The sequence below is a fragment of the Corvus moneduloides genome, chromosome 25, assembly GCF_009650955.1.
Source record: "Corvus moneduloides isolate bCorMon1 chromosome 25, bCorMon1.pri, whole genome shotgun sequence".
NCBI lineage: Eukaryota > Metazoa > Chordata > Aves > Passeriformes > Corvidae > Corvus > Corvus moneduloides.
The window spans coordinates 5,109,484-5,121,944 of NC_045500.1; positions in this window are offsets into that span (position 1 = coordinate 5,109,484).

Genomic DNA, 12,461 nt, shown 5'->3' on the forward strand with positions numbered 1-12,461 from the left:
ACTACAAATATGAAAACACTGAGGTTTATTTAATCCTGCTAATCTCAGGGCAGTCTTTGAGGATCAGATTGGGGACTTTTGAATATTTAAGCCAATGAAATGCAGAATAACTGGGCACACAGTTTCCTGCAGAAAATTTCATTCAGCACGAAATTTAGAGCATCCAGCACTTAGTGGAGCTCAAGTATGTTGAATACTGGAAAAATCGTGAGGTTTTGGTGGTTCTTAGGCATAAATCCTACATAAATCTTGAGCTGTACTTTCTGGACCAGGCCAGGTGGAAAGGGATGGAGAGGGACTGGGAAACAATCCCAGTGCTGCTGGGGGTCACTGCTCTCCAGCTGGGCAAGTCCCTTCTTGCTTTGCACAGGTGGAAAACTTTTTCCAGGTATTTGCTCCTCCTTCAGCTCTGACTTTTTGTCCTGGAATTATAGGAATGATAACAAAGAACCTGCACATTTAACCTGGCAATTGGCATTTCTCTCACTGGGTAAATATTTAATTCTTTCCCTTTTTTTTTAGCCAAGATCCCCTTGTGTGAGCTGTGTTTTCCATTAGCCTCTTAACCCTGGATAAAGAGGAGCAAATTCCAAGCAGCAGCTGTATTTTTGCATTTTCTCATTTCCCTACCCAAACTTTCCCTCAGCCAGTTGCATATCCTAGAAAATTGCATCATCTTTCACCTCAGCTCCTCGATAAATGTAATTTTTTGGGAACAAGATGCTGCTTCCTGCAGGAACTCAGCACTCATTCCATGTGTATTGGCTCAGTTAGCAAAGCCCTGCTGGAATCAGTGATTCCCTAATTTAAACAGCTCAGTCTGTGCTTTGACAAGACAGTTATGAACCTTTTTCACGAGAATTAAACTTTTTCTTGTGGGTATTTCTGTCCTCTGGCCAGCATGGCCCTAAAAACCTCAGGTATTGAGGAGTTGTGTTCCAATCTTTCTGTGCCTCAGGTAAAAATTACGCTAAAAATGGTAAAAAACTGTGATTTGAGAGAGTTTAGATCTTTTAGGGGCAGAAACTTTAGGGACAGCAGCTCCAGCAGAAGGAAATGGTGCTGAATTCACCCAGCTCTCGAGGAAGGATGAGATGCAGGTTTGTAGCCATGGAGAAATTAGGTCAGACTCCACAAGCCCCAAAGTGATTTATGCTAATGAAATATTAACTCCCAGCAAGGGGGGAAGATGTTGGCACTTTCATGGGAACTGAGTGCTCGAGAATAATAAATAAAAAACCAAACACGTGGCAAGAAACCAACCCAAACAATGCCCAGGTCGGACTGGTTTGGTCAGAGAGGCTGATCCTCAAAAGCTGACAGAGCAATCATTTATTTGCTCATGGCTCAAGCAAATGACAGGAACTGCAGCGAGAATAATCCCAGGAAAGCTCTCCTGTAGCAAATAAATCCATTTCTGTAAAACACAACTATTTAAGGGCAGCAATCTGGCTTTGGTGAGATCCCTTCTCCTTACATTTTGGGCTTCAGCTCAATGAAACAAAGCTCTGCCTTTTAAAACTGTGTCACAACAGAGCTGGGCACACACAAGCCTCAGAGATTCATTTATCCCACTACAAAGGAATTTAATGCCTCTGAATACATTTCTCAGCCTTGCTGATTACCAGGATGTACTTCCTTATTTTGAGGTAAATGCCAGCTGTCACAATTACCAAAGAAAACCAAAAAGGCCATAAAATACACAACATTTAGCAAATCAAATAACTCAGCAAGCTCGGAAGCTTTGCAGGGTTCTGCTCTTATTCAGAAGTTATTATGCAGACACCAGCACAGGTCAAATTTCAGAATTAACTGTTAATTTTGGATACCATTAATTTGAATATTGACCTTAAGAGTGGTTTTTTGGGGGTTTTTTTTTGGTTTTTTTTTTTTTTTTTTTTCTGCATCCTCTCAGACCACCCAGATTCAATTCCATTTCTACAGAAAAATATTTTGGGTCTGCTTTGAAATCAATCAAAATTACTTCTCCGTGTGCACAGCGACTGCTTGAGGTCGAGGATAAAGAATAACAATATTTTTACTCCTTTTCAGGCAAAGTGCAATAATTTTCCAAGCACTGACAACAATCCTGACTTTTCCCATCCCTGCAGGAGCAGATTTGGGGAACCCTCACCTGGTTTTCCCTACCTGCAGCACAAATCTACAAATCCCTGGTTTCCGTGGCTTTTTTCTGTCCCCATGTCCAACCACACGCTGAATAAGCAGCATTTTTATGCCTCTATAAAATAATTTGTCCCCATTTTCCTGCAGCCATGGCAGGGCTGAATTAACTGACCTCAGTGGGAGTCGTTTCCCTGATGCTGAAGGAATTTGGATGAAGGCCACTGGCAGTGAAAGAGAATCTGGGTGTATGGGAAAAGGACTCCGAAACCTGACCCCAGATTAAACCCCATTGTTGTTTGTGACTTCCAATGTATTTGTTCTGAAGGGTAAAATGGATTTAGGGCCTTTCTTTTCTCCTCCCTACTTGTGTATGGCTTTAATTATTAACCCTAAATAAGCAAATGTTCATGTTGCCAACCTGTAGTTAATACAGAGCAGTTGCAATTTGGCCCATGTTAATTCTGGTTTCATTCAGCTGCCCTGGCTGAATGACAGGCTCCAGACTCCCTGACATGCAGATATTTAGGAACATTGCTTACGTGGGGTTTTGCTTTGGGATCAGAGGTTTGCTGAGGATTGGGCTGTAGAAACATGAAGTTTCTGGCAAACACCATCAGTGAATATTACAAATGGTTCAAATCCCCTTCAAAGAAGAAATTCAGCATCAAGGGACTGAATTATACAGAAATAAATTGTGAATAATTGAAATATTTCCTTCACAGCCCACTGTGGAAGTCCTGCTTTAACCCAGGCACCTTGGAGCTTATACACAATACAAAGAATTTGCATTTTGGTGTTTTCTCCCCTCTTTCCTTGCTGCCCTGAGAGTGATTCGGTGGAGAATCACCACATTTTTTGTTCCTGCCAGAACTGGGTCTCTGTCAGGTGCTCAGATATTCAGGCACCACATCTCTTTGCACAGCAAACTCAATACCAGCTCGAATCCCAAAGCTGCTGCACCCAGGAGCTCCATGGAATATTTGACCCCCAGGAACAAAAAGGTGTGAGGGACCCAGCTCAGACTGCACAAGCTCATGCTCAATGTCAGGCCAGCACCGAAATTCCTGACTCAAGTGCTTCCCTGAATCCCTGCCAGGCCAGAGACAGCCACGGGATAAAACACGGCACAGAGGAACCTCCCGTCCTTGTGTGACATTCTCCACCAGATCCCCACCAGCTCTGAGACTGGGCAGAAAATGAGAGAAAATGGGTTAAGAAGCACTGTTCAACCACCTCAACCCAGGCAGAACAGGAATGGAGGGAGAGGACTTGCAAATAAAAGAGAACTGCATGGAAATAATGGGAAAATCCAGGGGCTTGGGGCCCAAATTCCCCATTTTGTCCACGTGCAATAAGTCCCTTCTCAAGAGGAGCACGGAAAGCTCTTTGAGCAGCAGCAGCCCCTGGAGAGAAGAGCAGATCCCAGGTGCTGGGGTCTGTCGGGGGCAGGAATTAAAAGGTGAGGGAGATGTGATTGTGCAAGAGTTGGAAGGGCCCTGTGTTTGGCCTGGCTGCCGGCCACCTCATTGTATTTCAGAAACAAAGCAGATAAACGATCCTTAAAAACACCCAACTGTAAAGAGAGAAGCTCAAGCACCCAGACTCCAAAAAATACCTGGTTTTGTGGCTCTGGCTCCCAAAACATTAACCCTGAGCATCCTAAAGCTGAGTCTATCCTCTGCTGAACCAGGAAACGGCTTCGGCTTTACTGAGACCTGGATTTGGTGTGGACGGGTCTGACCTGAGCTCATACCCCACGAGCTGCAGGGACACCAAAAGGGACATTTCCCATGCCACGGGGTCCTGGTGTTTTCTGCAATTCTCTCATTTCAGTCCCACTTTCTATGGGTCCTTTGAGATGAGCAGTTTCACCTGAGCTCTCACCTGAGCCCTTTTAGTACCTGAAACCAGCCCCATTTTCTGCACTGTCCCTTCCACCTCCTTTTGTCACAGCTGCCACTGGAGCTGTCAGGAACCAGCACAAATGTTTGAGACATCGGCTTTGCAAGGAGGGAAAAGCAATAAAAATTCTATTTCTGCCGTGTTCTGCGCATTTTAAACCAGCACTGGGAGCACAGGGAGGTCCTCACACATCATCCTCGCACATCAGATTGGTTTCAGCACTACATTTCCACGCCCTCTCCTCTATTTCCCTTTATGCTGAGCTCTTGTGGAACCTGATGTGGGGTTTTTTTTGCAGCCCAGGGTTTCCTTTGGTCAGATTCCCAGCACCATCTAGTGACACAACCTGGGATATAAAAACAGCATTTTATCTTGCTCCCTCTCGATTTCCTTGACCTGGTTTTGCTTTTTACTCATCACAAATTAAAATTCGGTTTCATTTTTACGAAAATATTTTACAACATGTCTCAAAACCGAACCTAATTATTGCATTTTTTTTCCCCTCTGCTTTCTCCTCCAATCTCCTTCAACCCAAATAACAGCAGAGAAATTCCCAAAAGAGTTCAGGCAGCCTAAAAAAATCTGCATTTCAGAAGGGAGAGAAAGTGCTGAGCTTGGAAATCCCTTCACCCTGGTGCCCCGTGGCTGCAGTTAATGCTGGCACTCCCCAGCTGAAGGTTATTTGTTTGAAAGAGGAGCCATCTGTGCCTTTCAGAGCACAGCCAGCTTGCAAATATCATATTAAAATTTATTTCAGACTTCTTCAGTGCACACACAAATGGATGTGGCCAATTCCTCCGCACAAATGCCTGGTTTTCATCTTGGAAGCAAAACCCCCAGAAGCCCCATGGGTTTAATTCCCATTTTTTCTGTCTCCATGCAGCCAGTCCAGCCTGAGGGAAAGTACCCCTTGTTCCTCCATCTTCACTCATTTCTGCACTCAGGACCTAAATGCACTTTGTTTCTAGAGGAGTCAGGATGAAGGGATGAAAAATAATGCCAAGAAGAAACATCCCTGAGCCCTGTCCTGGGGAGGTGGAACTCTGAGCATTCCCATTAAAATTTAACAGGAATGTGGCCCCAGGACTCGGCAGAACAAAACATCTTAAACCACTTGGTTCCCTCCCTGGCTGCTAAAAATAATTGTGCCTGGCCTGGTAAACATTCAGATTTCCAGGGGACAGTGAGGTAACGGGACACGCATGGAGAGCCAGACTCTGCAAGCCCCAGCACTGGAGGAAGGGCAGCTTTACCATGGAATAATCATGGAATAACCATCCCTGCCCCTGCAGGAACGAGGAAATCTCCCCACCTGCAGCCAGGGAAGGATGAAGAGCTCAGGAAAATAGAGGGGAAATGAAAAGGGATTCCCTGGTCACTGAAAGCACAGCAAGTCCAACCATCCCACAAGGTGGGAGCCCACCAGGCTGCAAACGCAGAGCAATTCCTGTAACTCAGCCCCCTCCAACACCACCAAATCTAAATTATTCCTCTCCAGAGTTCAGCAAAGGCCTTGCTGCCAGCCACCAGCAGGTTTTACTTCGTCAGCTGCTTCCAACAGCAGCCTGGGATGAATTCTCCTCTCCATCCCACGTTTTAGGTGCTCTGGGATAACAACCACACTCTGCTGAGAACCCAGCACTGACCAGAGAAAGCACAGACAGGCTGCCTTTGAAACAGAGCAGGTGGCTCCTAAAGGTTTGCTTTGGCAAAGGAAGCAGAAAGGGAAAACAAGGGAAAACATCTGAAACAAGGGAAACATCTGAATTTTTTTTTTGCCTGAATAAAAAACTTCCTTAGGGATAAATGGGTTAAAGTGAGGAGCACCCAAAGGGAGAAACATCACAATGCTCCAATAACAATAAGATTGATCCTTTTTATCTTTCCATCCCTATTAGGCCTCTAAATTTTAACTTTTACCTGGGTATTTGTGCAGGTGTAGACTGGTGAAAACCTGTGCAGGAAAAGCGATGAATAAGGAAGTTGGTCCCGTATTTTTTGGAAAGCTGGGAAGTGCTGCACATCCTTTGGGATCATGTGACCTATCCCATTTGGGATGAGGTGTTAATTCCGTGCCGGATCTGTCAGGTCCATGGCACGGAACACCCAGCGCTGGCAGCTCCCCGTGCCCAGGGGAGGTCACTGTTGCTGCACAGAATGGCTCCGACGGGGCAGTTCCAGGTTTAGCAGCGCACTTGGAATGTGGAACACCGTCAAACCCCTCCTACAGCAGCTCAGGTTTCTTTCCTTCCTCATCTTTCCAGAAATACCCCAAAAACCAAGCCCACAACCACATAATTCTGAGTGGAGGCTGATAATTCTCAAGGATGCACCAAGAGCAAACCAAATCCCATCCCCAGGTGCCTCAAGGCATCAAAAATGGGCAGATTAAAATAATTTCTTCACCTTTAATCACCTGCAATTCAAGACCACACTGCTTAGAAGTCAGCAACAATTAACTGCACCCGATCATTGCATAAAAATTAGGGAATTATGTCACAGGGGAGAGGAGCTTTGCTTGTCCTGGGCTGAAGAGGGGAAAACAGCCTGGAAAATGTCTTGATTCCCCTCTGAGGGGACAAAGCCAACCCAGCAGCCCCACACAAGAGGAATTTCCTCACGGTGGAATGTTTCAGGGAGGTGAAAATCGTCTGAACTTGCCATCCTTGCCATGGCCAGGGAGCTCTGGATCCAAGGAAAACATTTGGAGGTAACCATGGAGCACCATGATGGATGAGTCAGTGGCAGGAAATTCTTGGAAATGAAACAATGGAGATCAGGCAGAAAGGGACAATGACAGCGTCAGCTCCACCTCTGGGGTGAAGGGGCTGGAAAAATCCTGAGGGAGCTGGGAAAGGGGCTCAGCCTGGAGCAAAGGAGGCTCAGGGGGGCCTTGTGGCTCTGCACAAGTCCCTGACAGGAGGGGGCAGCCGGGGGGGGATTTGGGATCTTATCCCAGGCAACAGGGACAGGGTGACAGGGAACGGCCTCAGGCTGGGCCAGGGGAGGCTCAGGTTGGACAGCAGCAGGAATTTCCTCCTGGAAAGGGAGGTCAGGCCTTGGAACTGCCCAGAGAGGTTTGGAGTCCCCATCCCTGGAGGTGGCACTCAGGGCTCTGGGCCGGGGACAAGGTGGGGACTGGGCAGAGCTTGGACTCGCTGACCCTGGAGGGCTTTTCCAACCTCAGTGATGCTGGGATTCACCACAGCTGTGCCCTCCTATGCTCTCCTGCCTTCAGCAGGGATTTTCAGCTCCCCCAGTGAAGCCTTTGTTTCGTTGTGAAGCATCACCCAGCACAGGACACTGTCCCCAGGCAGCCCAGGTGACCCCATGCCAGTCCCAGTGGAGGTGATTAATCAGGTGGATGTTTGCTCTGAGAGCGTGTGACAAACCCAGCAGCGATGTCCCCAGCCCCTGTCACCGCCAGCACGGGAATTGTCACACATTGCAGCACTTCCCATTGAGGGCATGCAAATGGAGCCTCCAAAACACAGCTCTGCTTCCCAGGGGAGAGGCTCCGAGGGGAAAATCCACCCGTATCCCACTCCAGTTCCTAATTGTATAAAACTTCATTATTCGGCCTTTTAAATACCACTCACCCGTTTAGCTCAGGATGTATTTACACAGGACTGTGTTCAGCTTTAAATGCACAATTCTCTTCAAAGATGAGCTTTAAAATCTCTCTTGATATTTTGTTTGTCACCTCATTGCTGAAAGCACATGCAGGGCAAAGCCTCATCAGTGCAAATTAAACCCACCCCCTCCCAACACGCAAAAGAGGATTTTAAGAAAGGAAACCTTTTGCAACAAAGGGTTTTCAGTCAGGTGAGTTCAGAGCTGGCATCCAAAGGAAGAGACAGACAAACACCTACCCCAGCAAACGCTGTTAAAGTGGGTGTGTGCACGGAAACATGTAGGAACAAGGGAGGAGGGAGAGGATTCACCCTCCACCCAAAGATAGAAAAGGAGCTCAACCCATGGGCAGCACAACCTGAAAGTTCACATGGAGAGAGGTTTTGCAGAGCTGCCCATCACAAATCACTTAACTACAGGGGTTTTTTCACTAGGAACTTCAGAGGGCGATGGCCATTTCTGCTGAAAATATTACAGCAGGAAGCAGAATCCCTACATCAGGGTATCAGTCATTAATCAGGATATCAGTATATGTACAAAGGAGAAGAAATTCCCCCCCAGCACGAAAACCTGGCACGTGATTTTTCCAAAGCTGTGCTTTGACCTCACCCCCTGCCCCAGGTGATTGTCGCTGAAGACCCTCACCCAATCATATCCTCATTTCTTACACCTTCAGTGCTTGAAACTTCCTCCCTTTCTGAGAATTCATAGCACACAGTAGGTTAAAAAAAGCAGGAATCGCTAAAACTGTGGGAGATAATGAAAATATTCCACACTCTTGGGTAGAAAACCCTTTCCCCAGCCCAGGTTTCACTGGGGAATAAACTGAATAGTTCTGTCCACAGCTGTGGAAATCGGGAGGCACCGACTGAAACAGCATCTACAAATCCTAGAAAGTCATATTTGGGATCTCTGTGTGCTGGCTGTGCAAGCTGGAACCTGCCCTGCCTGGGAGGATAAAAGAGGACATGATGCAGCATTATTAGAGGGTCCAAACTGAAAATTGCTGTTGAACAGATGGGGACGGAGCTGGAGGTGGACAGCTCATCGCCAGCAGTGCCTGTTTACAGAATGAGACTCATGAGAGCTGCTTGAAATTAGAGCAACAAAGGATTCACTTGAAAAGTCAGGTGCCTGTTGAGGTTGGAGAAGCAGGAGAACCACAGGATTCCCAGTTAAACAAATACAAAGCTTTGGAGACCTTGCAGTGTCCACATTCCAAGGGGTTTGTGGCTAGATTTGAAAATCTGCTTCCCTTCCCATGGCAGGTTTTGGTCCTCTCTGTACCAAACCCAGGCCAATTCCTGCTTTACTGTGAATGTAATCACAAGTTATAGTCAGGCAGCTAAAACCCATCCAAGATATGGGCTGGAGGATGGAGGAGAACAGAAAGATGAGGAATCTCTGATGCCATTTACTGCCCAATAAATGCAGTGAGTCACTGCAGCAATTTCCTGTTTGCAGGAGGCCAAATTCTCCCACCTCTGCAAGTGGTGAGGAGCTCCTGAACTGGTGCCTCATGCTGCAGATTTGCACAGGGTATTTACAGGGTGACACAGCATTTCATGGCACTGAGGGGCTGGGCCCTGCCTCCAGCTTGTCCTGGACTCGTGCAATCGATAAAGTAAAGCAGGTGAAATGGAAGGAAAATACTTAAAAACAGAGCAGGAGGTGTCCTTAGTGAGAACCAGGCACCCTTTGTGGCCATCTCCGTGTCAGACAGGCACAGCACAGCTCAAAAGTGAAAAGGTTCTTTAACAAATCCCTTCCCCTTGAACAAACTGAGCAATAAACTGGGATATTGGCTCACTGGGCCTTTAATCCCTGACCTACAGAGCCCTGGGATTTCCCAGGCATAGAAGAGGGCTGCCCTTGGAAGGTGAAATCCTGGCTCCAGCCACGCCTCTCCCTTATCCATTCATGTTGCCAGCTCCAGGTGCAGCTCCATTAATTGACACCAATCATCTGTGGGGCAGGGAGCCAGGGAACAGCCACTGCAATGCAGAGCAGCTGCTGATTCCCTGCTTGTTCTACAAGCACCAAATCTCCTTTGATCAATACCTGAATAATCCTTTCAACACCCCCGAGGCTGCAGTTGCTGCTCCCAGTGCAGGGAAAGCAGGAGACAGGGGATGGGGCAGGTCAGGGAGAGAGAGGAGTCACGGCCCAGCTGAAATGATAACACAAATGTGATCCTGTGCTTTTAGATCTGCCCCAGAAAGTCTGGCTGCTCTCTGCTCACGCTGATGGCACAGGTGATATTGCTCGGGATTAGATCTGGAACGCTTTCCAGGACCCAGCCAAGGAAGAAGATGCATGTGATAACATCGTAATCCTTCTTTCAATCTAGGTACTTAAGAGAAATATCTGCTTGTTCGGTTGAAATGGCACAGCCCACACGGCGAAATGCATTTCCCAGGGACATGGGAACGGAGGTTAGATCTGATACTGGGATCTCCTGGTGACAAGGAAATAGATCTCCTACAAGAAGTGTCCCCATTTGTCCTGGTTTAACCCCTGTGGCACCAAGTACCCCCCAGTGACCAGCTCACCCCCTCTCCCTGGTGGGACGGGGAGAGAATGTAAAAAAAATCATGGGTTGAGGTAAGAACAGGTTGATAAATGAAATAATTGAATGAAAATGAGAGAGGGGGAAAAGAGAGAAATAAACCCCAATTAAAACAATAAACACAGAGCAGGCTCCCACCAGCTGCTGCCCTGAAATTGGTGCCTCAATCCCCTAATTTAAATACTGGGTGTGAAAAACGAGGTTCACTCTTTGTAAAATTTGAAGGAAAGTTTAATAAAAGGGACAATTAGGAGACAACAGCAAAAGGGGCGGTACGGCCGGGTGCTTCGGCAGAGAGCCAAAGGCGCACCTCTACATCCAAAAGATCGGCTTTAAAAGTCCATCGCTTATTTCGTATTCATCACCATCATGCATCATTCATTCATTCTTTGGAGTTGCTGAGTATCATCTTATCAGTCTTATCCTTTTCCTTGGCTCCATTCCGTCTGCTTTCGGTTTTTTTTTTTCTTCTGATAAGATTTTCCAGGAATGTGAAGCCCCCCCCCCCCCCCCCAAACTGACCACCCAAACTGCAGCCATTCTACAGCATTACATCACAGAACCCAGGCAAAGCTTTTCTAACATTAATGAACATGAAAAAAAAAAAAATCACAATCCATTCATAACAATTCTGGAACACGCGAAAAGCCAACATCACAAAACCATTGATAACAGAGGGATCGGCCGGAGGGACCCGCCGGAGGGACTATTTGTGATGCGATCCTGCCCGCGGAGGCATCAGCGGTGATTTTGCCCGCCCGCGGAGTGATCCGCCAGGAGGGACTATTTGTGAGGCGGCCCTGCCCGCGGAGGGATCACCGGCAATGCAGCCCCAACCGCGCAGGGATCCGCCGGACTCACCCGCGGTGATGCGCCCCTGCCCGCGGAGCTGGACATTTACAACAATACCTCCGTTTTCCTTTTTTTACACAGCATTTGCCTTGAGCACTGTCCAAAACAAGTCCCCCATGCATCAGCCCCTTTCCCTCTGAACCAAGCAATCCCCTTTCTTCCCACATTTTCCCAAAGGCGTGCACCCCTCCAAAAGCGTACCCTGAATCAGTAAAAATAGTTCCCTCCTTGTGTGCTAAATCTTCCAGTGTGCATCGTCCCCCCCATCAACTAAAGCCTACCCTGACATTCTTTTTCCTTGGGCCCATCTGCAAGAACCGTCTACAGATATTATTTCCTTCTGCAAGGGCTCGTTCCTCGAGCTGGAGCTTTGGTGTTTTGCTTCTCCTTTCAGAGGAGCAGCAGAAGCGGTCGGTGCCAGGGGAACGGTGCAGGCGAGGGAGGGAGGGGGGGTAGGAGGTGGGAATCCTCTCGGAGGCCGATTCCTCCAGGGGGGGTAGGAGGTAGGAATCCTCTCGGAGGCCGATTCCTCCAGGAGCGGGGGAGCAAAGGCGGAGGCTGCTGCCGGCACCGCCAAGGGCACCAGCTCTTGGGGTCGGTACCAGAGGCTGGCGTGGAGCCTCTGCACGGGTCCGCAGCAGCCACGGCGACAGGAGGCCGAGCTGCCGGCGGGCCCAGCGCGGCCCGCGGGGCCGAAGCCGGGTTCAATGGAGCCGCGGCAGAGAACGCAGCGGGGGCAGGGGCTGCTGGAACGGCCGCGGACATCGGGAGCGGGGCCGGAGCCGGGACTGGGGCCGCCAGCGGGGCCAGGGCGGGGCCGGGCACAGGGACACCGAAAGCGGCGGGCTGGGCTGGTGTGGAGCGGAGAGCCGGGCTAGGGACGGGCACAGGGACACCGAAAGCGGCGGGCTGGGAGCTGTGGAGCGGAGAGCCGGGCTGGGGACGGGCACAGGGACACCGAAAGCGGCGGGCTGGGCTGGTGTGGAGCGGAGAGCCGGGCTGGGGACGGGCACAGGGACACCGAAAGCGGCGGGCTGGGCTGGTGTGGAGCGGAGAGCCGGGCTGGGGACGGGCACAGGGACACCGAAAGCGGCGGGCTGGGCTGTGGAGCGGAGAGCCGGGCTGGGGACGGGCACAGGGACACCGAAAGCGGCGGGCTGGGCTGGTGTGGAGCGGAGAGCCGGGCTAGGGCCGGGCACAGGGACACCGAAAGCGGCGGGCTGGGCTGGTGTGGAGCGGAGAGCCGGGCTGGGGACGGGCACAGGGACACCGAAAGCGGCGGGCTGGGGCTGTGGAGCGGAGAGCCGGGCTGGGGACGGGCACAGGGACACCGAAAGCGGCGGGCTGGGCTGGTGTGGAGCGGAGAGCCGGGCTGGGGCCG